Here is a 14,174-nt window from a genome sequence, read left to right as displayed (position 1 = left end):
TAAAAACACAAAACAAGAAAAACAAAAAGAGAGCCTGTATTGTAGGAAGTAAGTGAATACATTGTAAAGAAGAAAAGTCAGTGGAGATTATTTGACAAAGACAATTAAATATATAAACTTCAGTCTTATGTAATGCCGAGGAAACAGTAATGCGTAAAACTGAAGAGCACTATATTACGAATGAGAAAGAAGATCAAAAATCTGAGAAAATGTTTTTGAATGTCATATACAAATCTGTGTAATCTGATATACAAATCTCAGTATAATATGATTTTCTAAAAACATATGGTTGATTAAAATTGATCAAAAAAAAAGGAAGGCTAGGAATATCAATAATTATGTAAGAATGGAAAAGTGGGTGAAAATATTTAGGCCATAGTGGTTTAAAAGCAATTTCCTTAAAGTTTTCCAAAAACCAATATTTACCTCACATATAAATTATGTAGGAGCACAGAAAATATGGAAGATTCTGAAAATTATTTTATAAATCTAGCACAACTATAATATCAAAACAATTAAAAAATAAAAATTTCAGACTAATAGCACTTTTGTATATTGATGTAAATAGCTTAAATGAAATAGAAACAAACTGAATCTATTGCAAAGTTGACCAAGTAGAGTTTTAATCAAGAACGCAAAAATATTCATTCTTTGATTATTTTATTCAATGTTTATGTAATTCCTCATATTATTAGATAATGGGAAAAAACCATATGGTCATCTTGATAAATAACAAAATTTGAAAGTTAGGGTACAAGAAGCAAAAGTTTTCTTTCGTTCTCATGTATCAACATAAGCATTGTCAGTCCAGGATTCCTATGGTGACTCCAGGCATGGGAGACCTAAGACTCCTTTTCTCTTTTTACTCTGCCATTTCTAGGTGTTTCCTGCTTCTAGTTTGATAAATATGTCTCATTACTGATGGCAGCAGCAGCCCATCTGGATCAGCCACTGCAAAAACACTGGCTGCAGTGGGAAGGAGCAGCTGGGGCTGTGGGCTCCACAAAGCAGGTAGGAGCCCTGCTCTCCCAGGTGCAGCTGCAACCACCAAAGCTGTAACTGTGGACCTGGGCATCCCTGTGCTCTTGGAGGCTGGAAGTAGGCAGGTGTCCTGCCCTCCCAGGCATAGCTGCAGCCACCCAAACCACAGCTGCAGATCCAGGCATCTCTGCACTCTCAGGCGCCTGGGAAGTCACCCCGTTCCCTCATAGGCTCAGAAGTGCCTGCTCCTACTGCCTGGCCTCTCCCTGCTCCTGACACTTGCTCTGATCTTGCAGCAAAGTTGAGACTGAGCTAGGGCACTGTCACAACCTGGCCAGGTGTGTGCATGCTCAGGGCAGTACTGACATGAAAACCCCCTGCTGCCTAGGCCCCCTCCAGACGTTGGGCACCAATGAGCATGGGAGAGAGGCCAAGGGGGTGCTGAGGACAACTCAGCACTGGCCTGCAGGCATCTCTCAGCATGAGCAGCCTGGGTGCTATGAACAGTGGTAGGAGGCAAACAGGCACCAGGGCAGGAAGGGGAGAGTCCCAGTGAAGCCCTGCCTTCAAGCTGGGGAAGGCCTGAATCTTGGGGGACAGGCTGCCAGTCTCACAGACCAGAGTGGGAACTTATGGTGCTTTTTCCAAGCCTACCCATGGCTGCCCTTGGACCAATTGGCTCACACTTCCTCCCCTCAGAAGCCCATAAAAACCCCAGACTCAGTGAGATTCAAGGAGAAAATGGGATGACCTCCCTGCAGAGAGGAGCTACCCATGCCAGGGTCTCCTCTCTGCTGAGAGCTGAGTAAATGAACTGACAACCAGCCGCGGAGAGGAGCTACCCACTCCAGGGTCTCCTCTCTGTTGAGAGCTGAACACTCATCAGGATGCCCTGCCAGTGGAGAGGAGCTATCCACTGTGGGTCTCCTTCCTGAGCTGTTCTGTCATTCAATAAAGTTCCTCTTCACCTTGCTCAACCTCCACCTGTCCATGTACTTCATTTTTCCTGGATGTCAGACAAGAACTTGGAACCTGTCAAATGGCGGGGCTAAAAGAGCTATAACTAACAGGGCTGAAACATGCCCCTTGCTTGCCATGTTGAGGGTGACAAGAAGGAGAGAAGGAGAGAAGAGCTATAGCCCCTCTAGGGATACCAGATCTAGGAGCTCTCCAAGCCAGAGCTGTTACACCTTGTCTGGGGCTCTGCAGTTCTTGGTGTCTCCAAGCTTCTGATGCCAACCATGGAAGCTGCTTGTGGTATGCCTGGTCCAGCTGCAGCCTCACAGGGAGCCAGCACCTGGTGTGCCTGGCTGTGTGCAGTGGCTGGACCCAATGCTCACTCACTCACACACCCCTTGCTGTTTCACGCTTGACTTTCCTTGGCAGGTGTGGGATTCAGGCCAGTAGCACAAGCCGAGCACAGCCTGCCAGGCTGAGTGGACAGAATGAGCCCAGCAGGCCCAAGCAAAACTGAGGCACAGGTGCCACTGGCTACAGAGGTTTCCAGCTGGTGAAGCAACACCCCAAGAATCTCATGACAATACCAAATCTACATTCAGGCCCACAGGAGGGAGCAGAAACTATAAGTAAGATTTATTCTTTCTCTTAAGAGTCCAACCTGTAAGGAGCACATAGCATTTTCTGCTGTGACCCAGTAGGTCAAAATAATGCAGATGTCTCTTGAAATGATTGTTTAGCTGCCTAAAAATTATTGTTTATGAGTCTAAATAATATAGCTGTTATTCTGGGCTAAAAGTCTCAGGTTCTCCAAGAAGGGGAGAATGGATATTGGGGGAAAACTAGTTTTAAATCATGTTTCTTTTACATGTCAGTATTTAGTTGTAACTCATGAGAGAAAAATAGGCAGAGCAAAATAATAATTTTTAAAAGTGTGTAATAGACTCCAGCTATCTAAAATATAATGAGCTATGCTATTTATATCTGCATTATGATGTGCAGAGTTTGAGCAGCTGTTTGGGGAAGAAAATGTTCATAATATTGCCCTTTTTGCTGTAATATAGATAATAATTAATAAATGTTGATTAATATTTGTCTGGATAAACAATTTATCCAGTCAAATAAATACATTTGATTTTCTCAGAAAGACATATACTTTTACCACTAAGATATTTAAAATTTATCTTAAATAGTATTTAATTCTCATTAAATCACTTTACTCTCCAAATATTTTTGCTATATTGTAATATGCATCATAATTCTGTAGATATATCTCTATTTTTGTTATTGATAGCTTTTCATACATGCCTAAAATCACCATTTTATAATGTTCACCATATTATTAACTCATTTAAAAAAAAAATCCAACTCAGTAGGAAACTGTGAGTTCTCTGAAGAAAAGTTCTGATCAGTGGGAAAAATAAATTTTCCCAACTCCATAGAAGTCTGTGAGCTGTTTACTATGTAGGATTTTACTAATCTTTCTTAGGAATCATGAGTGGGAAGATTATATTTAATGTTATTTATCAATAAAATGTTTCAATCATGACTGGTATCATTATGCTTTGTTCTATTTAGAATGTTTACACTGACAACCCTTTAAGAAAACTATCATATCCATACATAAAAGCCACAATTTTAAGTGCATTTAGTACATCAGAAATATTACACCATACAGTTCGTACCACCATCATGTCAGAGTTAATGTTTCATAAAATATAATTAAATTGAGAACACATAAAATTTTATTTTTCATGTTAGCAATAATTCAAATCATATTTATTTTTTCCCAGAATAACATTTAACTAGCTTATGAAGGAAGAAGAGATAAGGGAACAAGGAGGAAGAGGAAGGGAAAGAGGAGGAAGGAGATTACAACAATAAAGAAAAACCTGTTGGTCAATTTCAAACATTCTTATTTCCTCAGATCACAAGCTAGATTTCTCTTGCTTCCTTTGGTTATAGAATATTGTAATAGAAAAAGGCTGTATTCTTGTCTTGATTCACTGCTAATTTGCTGTGTAACCTTAAATAAGTCCCTTTGCATCTCTCTGCTTGATTTATTTATTTTAAAATGACAGGCTTGGACAAACCACATGATGAAATGAAACATTTAAACTCTGCCTTATCAAATTTGGATACTTTAATATTAACATCTTTGAAGATCTACATAAGCTCTAAAAAAGCTTATTGTATGAAGTTTTGTATTTTAAAATATTTATTCCACTAGTAGGAATATAGCATTAATTATATTTTTTGCTAATAATTGATATCAGATTATAATTTATTCTTTCATACATTAAACTATATTTATTCTTATGTATTCTGAATGACCTCTAATTGTACCAAAAATACTTATATTTGTAATAGTGATCTATTTAAAATGACCCATTTGACTAAACAATAAATTAAATAATAATAGAAATTTCCAAGGTTCTTTCTCTCATCATTAGATTACATCTTGACAGTTACAGAAGAAACAATTTTTAGATAATTTCTAATACATTCATGTTAGTAATATTAGTCTTCTTCAACAATTTTTATCTGAAGTTTAAGTCAAGCAATTATTCTCCAGTTTCTTGTTTATATTCCATATTCCAACCTATCAGTCAAAACTGATTATGCCTGAACATAATGTCACACCTATCTATAGTATTATTTGATTGGCAAGGAAGCTGGCTATACATGAAAATGACATCATATCTCTGTATAACAAAGCATTGTTCTGGAGGTGTATTTATCATGGACTCTGTATGTAAAATTAGAAACTGTTGTTTTCATAGCACTTTCCTAGCACTGTAATAATCTGTATTTTCTAAGGGGAAAAATGTGGCACCTCATTTTAACAACATTACATGCATCTTAAAGCATATTTGGGAACCTTTGCTAAATGCCACACACAATTCTTTATTTTTTTCTCCCTGAGAGAGAACTGTATTAGTGCTCTATGAGCAGCATCAGCAAAAGATGGTTCACATACCAAATTTTGCCCATTGACTTATTTTTCCATGGCCTATGAGCTAAGGATGAATGATTTTTATATTTTAAGTGGTTGAAACATTTCAAAAAAAGCATTTGATTTCATGACTGATGATAATTCTATGAATATCACATTTCTGTGTTCATGAATAAAGGTTTTTATGGAAACACAGCCACACTCATTTGTTAGTGTTTTGTCTGTGGCTGCTTTTGTGCCACAATGGTGGAGTCAAATAGTTGTAGCCAAAATCATATGGTCCGCAGAGCCTAAAACTTTTACTACCTGGCCTTAGACTGAAAATAATTGCCAATTCCCTCTCTACAACCTTTTCATACCTAATGGAGATTTTATGGATTTTACAAGTACTCAGTATTATTTCCAGATTCAATGACTAATTCTCGTATTTGTGAGTTAGCCCACTATCCCTGTATGTGTGCATATATATGTATGTTTATGTTGCTATTTAAGATACTCTACATAAAATGATGCAAATAAATTAAAAAGGAGAGTCTGGAAAGAGCAACCTTGGTTTCAGTTTGTCCTCTGTGTCTGAATCTTAGTTTAGTGACCATATGAGCAATAGTCAGTTCTACCTAATCAGTGATTATTTCTCTTATTGCCTCAGAAGTACATTGGTTCTACTGAAAGAACATACACGAAGAAAGTGGGATGTGGGAAGAAGCAACTCAAGAAGTGACATTTGAAATGGTAGGCAGACATTGTGAAATGCTGATTCCACTTCAACTGAACAGTTTATTCAGGAAGCTAGAACTGAAATTTATCTTGCAAAGCAAATTTCCTACAAATTTCAAATGCAGGTTTCCCTATGACAGCAGTTACACTTCTATGCACTTCAACGATAATGATAATAACAATAATAAGCTTTTACACTTCCCTCAAGATTTAAAATTTAGAAAGATTTTCTTATTGATGACTACTGATGTAGATGATTGCACCTGTGCTTCACCTGGCACCAAGTTTTGCTACAGAATGCATAGATATACAGAAGCCATGTGCTATCCCTGGGTCAGGCTTGATTGCTATTTCTGAAGAATAGTTCATTGAGGGTTAGTGGTGCAGCTAAATTCAGCAATAAGCATATGCATTGTTTTTCATTTTTTCTTGTCAATAAGTTACAGTAGCCTGATGATGATAATATTTGGCATTTTTATTGATTTTACAAATTCTTTCCCTATTTACCATTGGTAGTTGTAAAATGTCTGTCAGATACCTCATTTATTTTCAAAGTGTTACGAGTTCATCACTATATCATTTTCCTTTATCATTTAACTTTAGAACATCTTTGGTGGCCATACTTGGGATGAACACATAATTTTTCTCATAACTGGAACACTTTTGATAGCAAAATGGGGGACCATTAGCAATTACATCAGGAAAGCAGATATAAATAGAGATGAGTCAGGTACAGTGGCTCAAGCCTGTAACCCCAGCACCTGGGAGGCCAATGTGGGAGGGTAGCTTGAGTCCAGGAGTTCAAGACCAGCCTGGACAACATATGGAGAACTTTTATCTATAAAATATTAGCCAGACATGGTGGTGCATGCCTATAGTCTCAGCTACTTGGGAAGCTGAGGTGGGAGGATCACTTAAGCCCAGGAGGTTGAGGCTGCAGCGAGCCATGATAGTGCCACTACACTCTAGCCTGGGTGACAAAGTGAGACTCTGGTCTCAATAAATAAATAAGTAAATAAGTAAGTAAGTAAGTAAAAAAATAAATAAATAAAATGGTCCCAGGCAGTCCAGGACTGTCTACCATTAATCAAGATAAATGTTCACCTTAGTTTAGTGCCCAATTGGATAACAAGCAGCTCTAAAATTGAACAGAGCTTAATTCAGAAACATAACAATAACTTTTTTTCTTTTCCATGAAGTTTTTTCTGCAGGAAAATCAATAAGTATTATTTTTTGTTTACACAAAATTCATCTTTTTGAAAAACACCTTAGGTAATGATAACAAGATTTGGTAAGCATCAGGTAAGAGGACCAGGTATTATAACCTGTTTTATAAATGTGAATTGTTTTCTCTGACAGTCACTTATATGTTTAAATACAATAAGTTGCCTTTTATTAGTAATTTTTAAATAGATAATTCTAAGCCTCTCTGAATGCTGATAAACAGCAGAGTAATCATGGAAAGATATAGAGGTTAAAAGTAAATTTTAGGGCCGAGCATGGTGGCTCACACCTGTAATCTCAGCACTTTGGGAGGCCAAGGTGGGTAGATCACTTGAGGTCAGGAGTTCGAGACCAGCCTGGCCAGCATGGTGAAACCTCGTCTCTACTAAAGACACAAAAATTAGCCCAGTGTTGTGGTGTGTGCCTGTAATCCCAGCTACTCGGGAGGCTGAGGCAGGAAAATCACTTGAACTTGGGAGGTGGAGGTTGCAGTGAGCTGAGATCACACCATTGTACTCCACCCTGGGTGACAAGAGCAAAAACTCTGTCTCAAAATAAAGTAAATTTTAACCACTTAAAAAAACTAGTAGTAAGACAAAAAATAAAATGAAGGAAAATAATAAACATTTTCAGTTTATCTTGATATAATAAACACACGGGATCTCTGTAATTAAGTTCATGCTCTTATACATATAGACTGATTTCTGAAAGGGAAATCATGCAACAGCTATCTATTCCAGTCCCTTGCTTTGTAGATGAAATAACCACAGTACAGATGACTCTATTAATCAGGCTTCTTTAAGTTGCAAGGGTTATAAATACAATTCAAGCAAGCTTAAGGAAAAATAAGGCCATTTGTTAGCTTCTATAACTGAAAAATCCAGGATAGCACTAGATTAAAACGTGACAAGATTCAGGAATAAAAAAATGTCACAAAGACTATTCCTTGCCTCACCTCTTGTGTACATTCTTAGGCAACAGCTCTCTTCTGGAGGGCAACATGACTGCTAGCAGCTCCAGGCACACATTCTTCATCTCAGTGACTCTGGAGAGAGTCAAGTCTGGGATTCCAGGCTTGTTGCCTCTTACTGGGAAATGTGCCCACCTTTAAACCTATCTTTGTGGGATTGGCTGGACTGACTGAACAGACCCATGCTACATGCCCATCTACAGACCTGGAGGAAGTTTGCTATGCTGGAAGTACACAGACTGATAAATGGAACAGTGTTTTTCCTACCTGCAACCCACCCCTCACATAAAAATAGTGTCCTTATGAAAAGAAAGGGAAATAATGCTGGCTATAATATCAGGTGCAATATTAAATGTTCTCAACAGTATGCCTTTGTTCACAGACACGTACTTTTATTGCACTACGTGTAAGTTATGCTGTGAAAAATCTAACCAAAATGGTTTAACATTAAGCCACAATAAAATTATGTGAAAATGCAAGGCACACATTAAAATTTGCAAGAATGGTATGGGATATATATACATGAAATGTCGATTTTACTATTTGGAGGACACTAAGATGTATGATATAGGATACAGAGATAAGAATGATACCTGGTCTTGGCCTGGTGCGGTGGCTCATGGCAGTAATCCCAGCACTTTGGGAGGCCGAGGAAGGCAGATCACGAGGTCAGGAGTTCGAGACCAGCCTGATGAACATGGTGAAACTCCATCTCTACTAAAAATGCAAAACATAGCCAGGAATGGTGATGTGTGCCTGAAATCCCAGCTATCAGGAGGCTGAGGCAGGAGAATCACTTGAACCTGGGAGGCGGAGGTTGCGGTGAGCCAAGATCGCACCACTGCACTCCAGCCTGGGTGACAAGGCAAGACTACATCTCAAAACAAAGAAAAAAAAAAAAAAGAATGATACCTGCTCTTAGAAAGTTTACATCTAATAGGAAAAAGAAGACATAAGGTGGACGATGTTGTGGCTTCAGAATTATTAATAAACTAATCAAAATTGCTAAAAAGTTTGAACACAAGTCTTAACCAGAGTCTGATTTTAACAGATGACATATACATGTATTCGACAAATTTTAACAAATTGAAAGACTACCATATAATTTTCCAAAGAAAATTTTCTTCATTTTCATTTTTTTCCAGTCAGGTAGACAAAGAATTGTGCTGAAACTCTCTTTGTATAATTAATAACAGGCCAGGCATGGTGGCTCAGGCCTGTAATCCCAGCACTTTCGGAAGCCGAGCCGGGTGGATCATCTAAAGTCAGGAGTTGGAGACCACCCTGGCCAACATGGTGAAACCCCATCTCTGCTAAAAATACTAAAATTAGCCAGGCATAGTGACTTACTCCTGTAGTCCCACCTACTTGAGAGGCTGAGCTGGAGAATCTCTGCTAAAACTACTAAAATTAGCCGGGCATAGTGGCTCACTCCTGTAGTCTCACCTATTCAAGAGGCTGAGCCGGAGAATCACTTGAACCTGGGAGACGGAGGTTGCAGTGAGCCAAGATCACACCACTGCACTCTAGCCTGGGTGACAGAGCAAGACTCCATCTCAAATAAATAAATAAATAAATAAATAAATAAATAAATAAAATAACATATTTATTTTGTATTGTTTAGGACCTTTTTAGAATAAGTTTGAACATCAGTATATTTTCTTAAACTCTCCTTTGCATATAAACATATGTATTTGTTAGTTCAGTGCTTGCCATTGAAAGTAATGGCAAAACTGCAATGACTTTTGCACCAACCTAATGATAAGATTAAAGTTCCAGCATACACATCAGTATTCTGATACCATATTTTTGTAAATGTGAAAACAAATGTTATAGTTCCCAGTAAATATATTTTTATGTCAGCAAATGCTTACATAATATTTATATGTGAGCTAAAACAAACTTGGCTGAATTAAAGTTTTACATTCACAGAAACAAAATTCCAAGGTGTTTACCAACAGTTCCATTTGTTCAATAGTTAAACGTTTTAGTATACATTACTCTATTAACTACTCTTTGAAGCATTTATAGATAGTAAAGAAAAACAATAATTTTACCAAATTTTTTATTTTTGTTAACTACAAAAGGATACTAAATCTCATTATAAAGTGATCATGTGGTCCCAATGTTTGTCTATGTCACAGTAACCACAGAACTATATCTGTCTTTCAGTTGCTAACAGCTAATAAGTACTCAGTTGAAGCATTTTCCAGGTATATAAATGGAAATCTCTCCAGAGCAGATGGTTAAACATCCATGAAAATCAGAAGACGAAATTTATTAGAGGCCACAAAGGTAATTGATCCAGCAATGCCAGACATAATGATTTCCTCCTCTGACATCTTAAACTCTAGCAACGCTGGTAAACTCACTGTAATAAATTTGTATAAATTCTAGTTCTATTAAATTTTCATTTTAGAATTATGACAATGTCATGCTTCACTTTCTGACATAATATTATACAGATATTTTTTAGTATTTTCAAACTGAATGTTTATAGGATGTCTTCATTTTTTAAGACTTGGTTTTACCAGCTGAAGATTATTTAACAATTCATCACATTCAGTCTGAAAGTAGTAAAGACAAGGTCTCAAAAGCACAATCCAGATGCCTCTTTTACCCCAGAGTCTATAAATTGACATTTATGCATTGGCTATTAGGGGAATTTTTCTGAAAATATAAATAAGCAGAGGAAGAACTTTAAAAATGCCCCAAATCATATAAGAAGATACATCTTTCTAATTATGTCTTATTTACAGTTTTGCTCTTTTCCACTCTGTAGATTAAGAAGTTTTCTCTTTCTTAAATATATCACTTCTGCTAGAAGAGAAAAATGACTAAAGGCTGAATCACACATAAAGCCCCTTTTTGCAACCAATTATTGAACTATTAAGGAATATATTCAGAAAAATATATTTACACCTTGAGATTTGCAAGTATAGTAAAAGACATCTAAAACATGCTATTTTTATATAAAGAGAACTGTGTGTTCAGAAAGACTGTGCTGCGAGCTTTTTATCTAAATTCTCATTTATACTGATTATCTTGTTTAGCTGTTTCAATTTATGAGTTAATATATTTTTACATAGGTTGACCCTAGTTAAAAAAAAAATGGAGTGAAGAGAGGTGTCTGCATATAGGGCAAACTTTTTTGGAGATATAAAACATTATTTTTTTTAAATTTACTAAATTGTATCTTCTGCTTGTTAAAAAAATTCTTTAAAATATATTATTATGAATTTCCCCAATTCTCTTTATTTCATCTAAAGTCTGTCTGGGTTGCCACAAAATTTGAGTTTATCATAATCAAGTATAATGTCCAATCACGGAATCATTCAAAAATAAAACTTTAGGAATAACCAGGCAGGAAAGCATTAATGTTTAACACTCATAAGCACAGGTACTGGAGTTTCAGAACAGTTTGAGACAAACATGTAAATATTCATGCATCTATCTGTACCCATCTTGGTCTATCTTTCTGTTACTATGGCATAGATGTCCTTCTCCCTGTTTATGGAATGTATCCTCTTCCTTTGTCCTAGACACTATTGTCTCTCACCTTTTCAGGGGCAATCTTTCTCCTAAAACTTCTATCCCTGTCCATTTACTCACCCTTCTACAGAGGACAAATTATTTCTCAAACTCTGGTCTTTCCTGTGAGTTTCAGACTAAGAAACCTATGTGTCTTCTGGCCGTCTCAACTATTTTGTCCTGCAGATACTTCAAAGTCAGGTCTTGCACATCAATAAAACACGTGTTGAATAATCTGGCATTGTCTCTGCTGTAATGATAAAATCAACAGCTAACAGCTTAGTTACATGTTCTTGGCCCTGTGCTATGTGCTTGACATTTCTTATTTCATTTAATTCTCACATTAGCCTCTGAGGTAAATACTCCCATTATATAAATAAAGAAATTAAAATTTGGAGAATTTAACTAACATTCCCAGTGCCAACCAACTCTAAAAAGGAAACCTGTGGTTTGAAGATAGGTTTTCTAACAATAAAATATGTGTTCATACCTACACCTCTGTGCTATAACATTGTATCATAGAGTCCTGTGTGTTGATGCTAACCTTAGGAAACAGAGACTCACCTCACTTGAAGCCAAATGTCAGGCCATGAAGAAGCAAATGAACATGGTTAGCTATTTTACCATTCAGTTGCTTGACCTCATATAGCAGCAGGTACAACCATACTACCACTCAGTGAGATGAAGAAATCATTCATTTTTTGATTGTCAAATAAAGTCCCTCTATTACTCCAATTGGTTAGATATTTACTTAACTCTATACTTAATTTGTATATTTCAAGTATGGCTAAGAGAGATATTGGCATTTGATAGTTCAATAATCATTATATTACTTAAAAACCTATTTTTAAACATCTTATAATTTCATCTTACATTAAGCTAAAAATAAATTCTAAGTGAATGTTCATGGTACTCAATGCCTGTATTGTATATTTTAAAGGAATTTAATGTTGATGATTTGAAGATGTTTTGATAAAATTAATTTTCATCCATAAAATTAATCCATGTGCACTTTTGGCAGCACATGTTATCAGAAAAGTTTAATTATTTAAAAAATAACAGTTAACATGTATTGAGAGTTTACTACCTGACAAGCATTGTGCTAAGAGCTTTATATATAGCTTCATAATACAGTAAAAGAGTTAAAATATACAAAGGGCTAAGGACAGTGCCTGGAATACAGTAAATACTATGGAGATGTTCAGGCCATTATTATTTTTCTTATCACTATTGTATGTTAAGACTTGATTAATCCTAACAACTGAGCCAGGTGTGGTGGCTCACACCTGTAATCCCAGCACTTTGGGAGGCTGAAGTGGGCAGATCACCGGAGGTCAGGAGTTCCAGACCAGCCTGACCAACATGGAGAAACCCTGCCTCTACTAAAAATACAAAATTAGCCAGGTGTGGTAGTGCACGCTTGTAATCCCAGCTACTCGGGGGGCTGAGGCAGGAGAATCGCTTGAACCCGGGAGGCAGAGGTTTCGGTGAGCTGCGGTCATGCCACTGCACTCCAGCCTGGGTGACAAGAGCAAAACCCTGTCTCAAAAACAAAAACAAAAACAAAACAAAAAACCTAACAACTGTTAGATAGTTAATCATAACAATCTGTGATTTCATTTCCATTACCGATTACATTATATAGACAAGTGAAGACAATTCCCAGTCCACATGAATTGGGTGAAGTGTTGTGGAGGACCAGGTTTTCTGATGCCCTAGAGCCCTCACTTAAACATGATACTGTGATGCTTCTGAAGTTGCATTTTCTTGTTTGAATGAAGTGACCATTAAACATATGATAAGCATTTGTTCTTGCCGGTGTAAATTAAAGAAACAAGATTCCATATTTCAATGGACATATTGGCAGTGACTAAAGATAATGAGAGACCCATTGAGTAGAGGACAGTGCATAGGAAGAAACTTTCATTCTTTGCTGGTGGAAGTACAAGATTAGTTAATCTTTCGGTAGGTCAATTTGCGATTGCTATAAAAGATCCAACATGTACATAGCGTTAGATCCAACATGTACGTAGCGTTTGATCCAACAACATCATGGCTAGGAATCTATACTAAATACATAACGTGAACTGCACAGAGATAATTTATGAATAGCAAAAACTGAAAAATAACCTAAACATCCATTAATAGAAGATTAAGTAAATTATTTTATTGCCTTATGCTAGAGTGGTATTAAAAATAGTGCTGTAAACAATACTATTGACAAAGGAAATGTTCATAAACTATTGGTAAATAAAAATACGTGCTATGAAAATAATATGCAAAATGCAACCTTCCTATGAAGAAAACAACAAATATCTGTACACACACACAACCAAACACAAATCATTACATAAATGCCCAAAGAAATGCATTAAAATATTAAGCTGGTCATCTCTGCATGATTGATTAAGAGGTGATTTTGGTTTATTGGGTAAAATTCTGTGAATTACTTACATCCTTCACATTGAACGTGTATTACTTCTTTTATTAGAAAAAAAATAATTTGCATTTCTAAATTCTAATTTAACAAAACAAAAAATATTAGGTGGGCCTTTTTCTGTTGTGTTAAAGTGAGTCTGTGTGGAAAAAGCTGATGACATCTCTAAGGAAAAGGGCAGATGGCACAGACACATAAATATGTGCTCAACATCAGTTTATGGCACCAGGCAAAAATCATATTGTATTTGACTCAAAGTTGTAGGGCTTGGACCTACCCTGACAGCCTGGATATACCTGCCTTAAGAAGCACAGTCTGTTTTCACAGGGAGATTGCAGCTCATCCTTGTCCTTTCTTTACAAATGCAACATATAGAGTGGAGGATTGACAGCTTGTTAAAA

At 36.6% G+C, this 14,174-nt stretch overlaps 1 protein-coding gene and 1 long non-coding RNA gene across 17 annotated transcripts in view; one reads left to right on the top strand and one right to left on the bottom strand.

Moving 5' to 3' along the window:
- The window catches only part of LOC105490003 (neuroligin 1), a 926,407-nt gene that overhangs the window by 334,705 nt on the left and 577,528 nt on the right, over positions 1–14,174 (bottom strand). The gene's annotated exons all lie outside the window — the stretch shown is intronic.
- LOC139361918 (uncharacterized) lies at positions 855–3,861 on the top strand. The gene is made up of 3 exons (XR_011619898.1): positions 855–1,011; positions 2,368–2,567; positions 3,732–3,861. It is a non-coding gene; the product is annotated as an uncharacterized lncRNA (long non-coding RNA).

The sequence above is a fragment of the Macaca nemestrina genome, chromosome 2, assembly GCF_043159975.1.
Source record: "Macaca nemestrina isolate mMacNem1 chromosome 2, mMacNem.hap1, whole genome shotgun sequence".
NCBI lineage: Eukaryota > Metazoa > Chordata > Mammalia > Primates > Cercopithecidae > Macaca > Macaca nemestrina.
The sequence above is the reverse complement of the archived record's forward strand: the minus strand, read 5'-3'. Positions and strand labels throughout refer to the sequence as shown.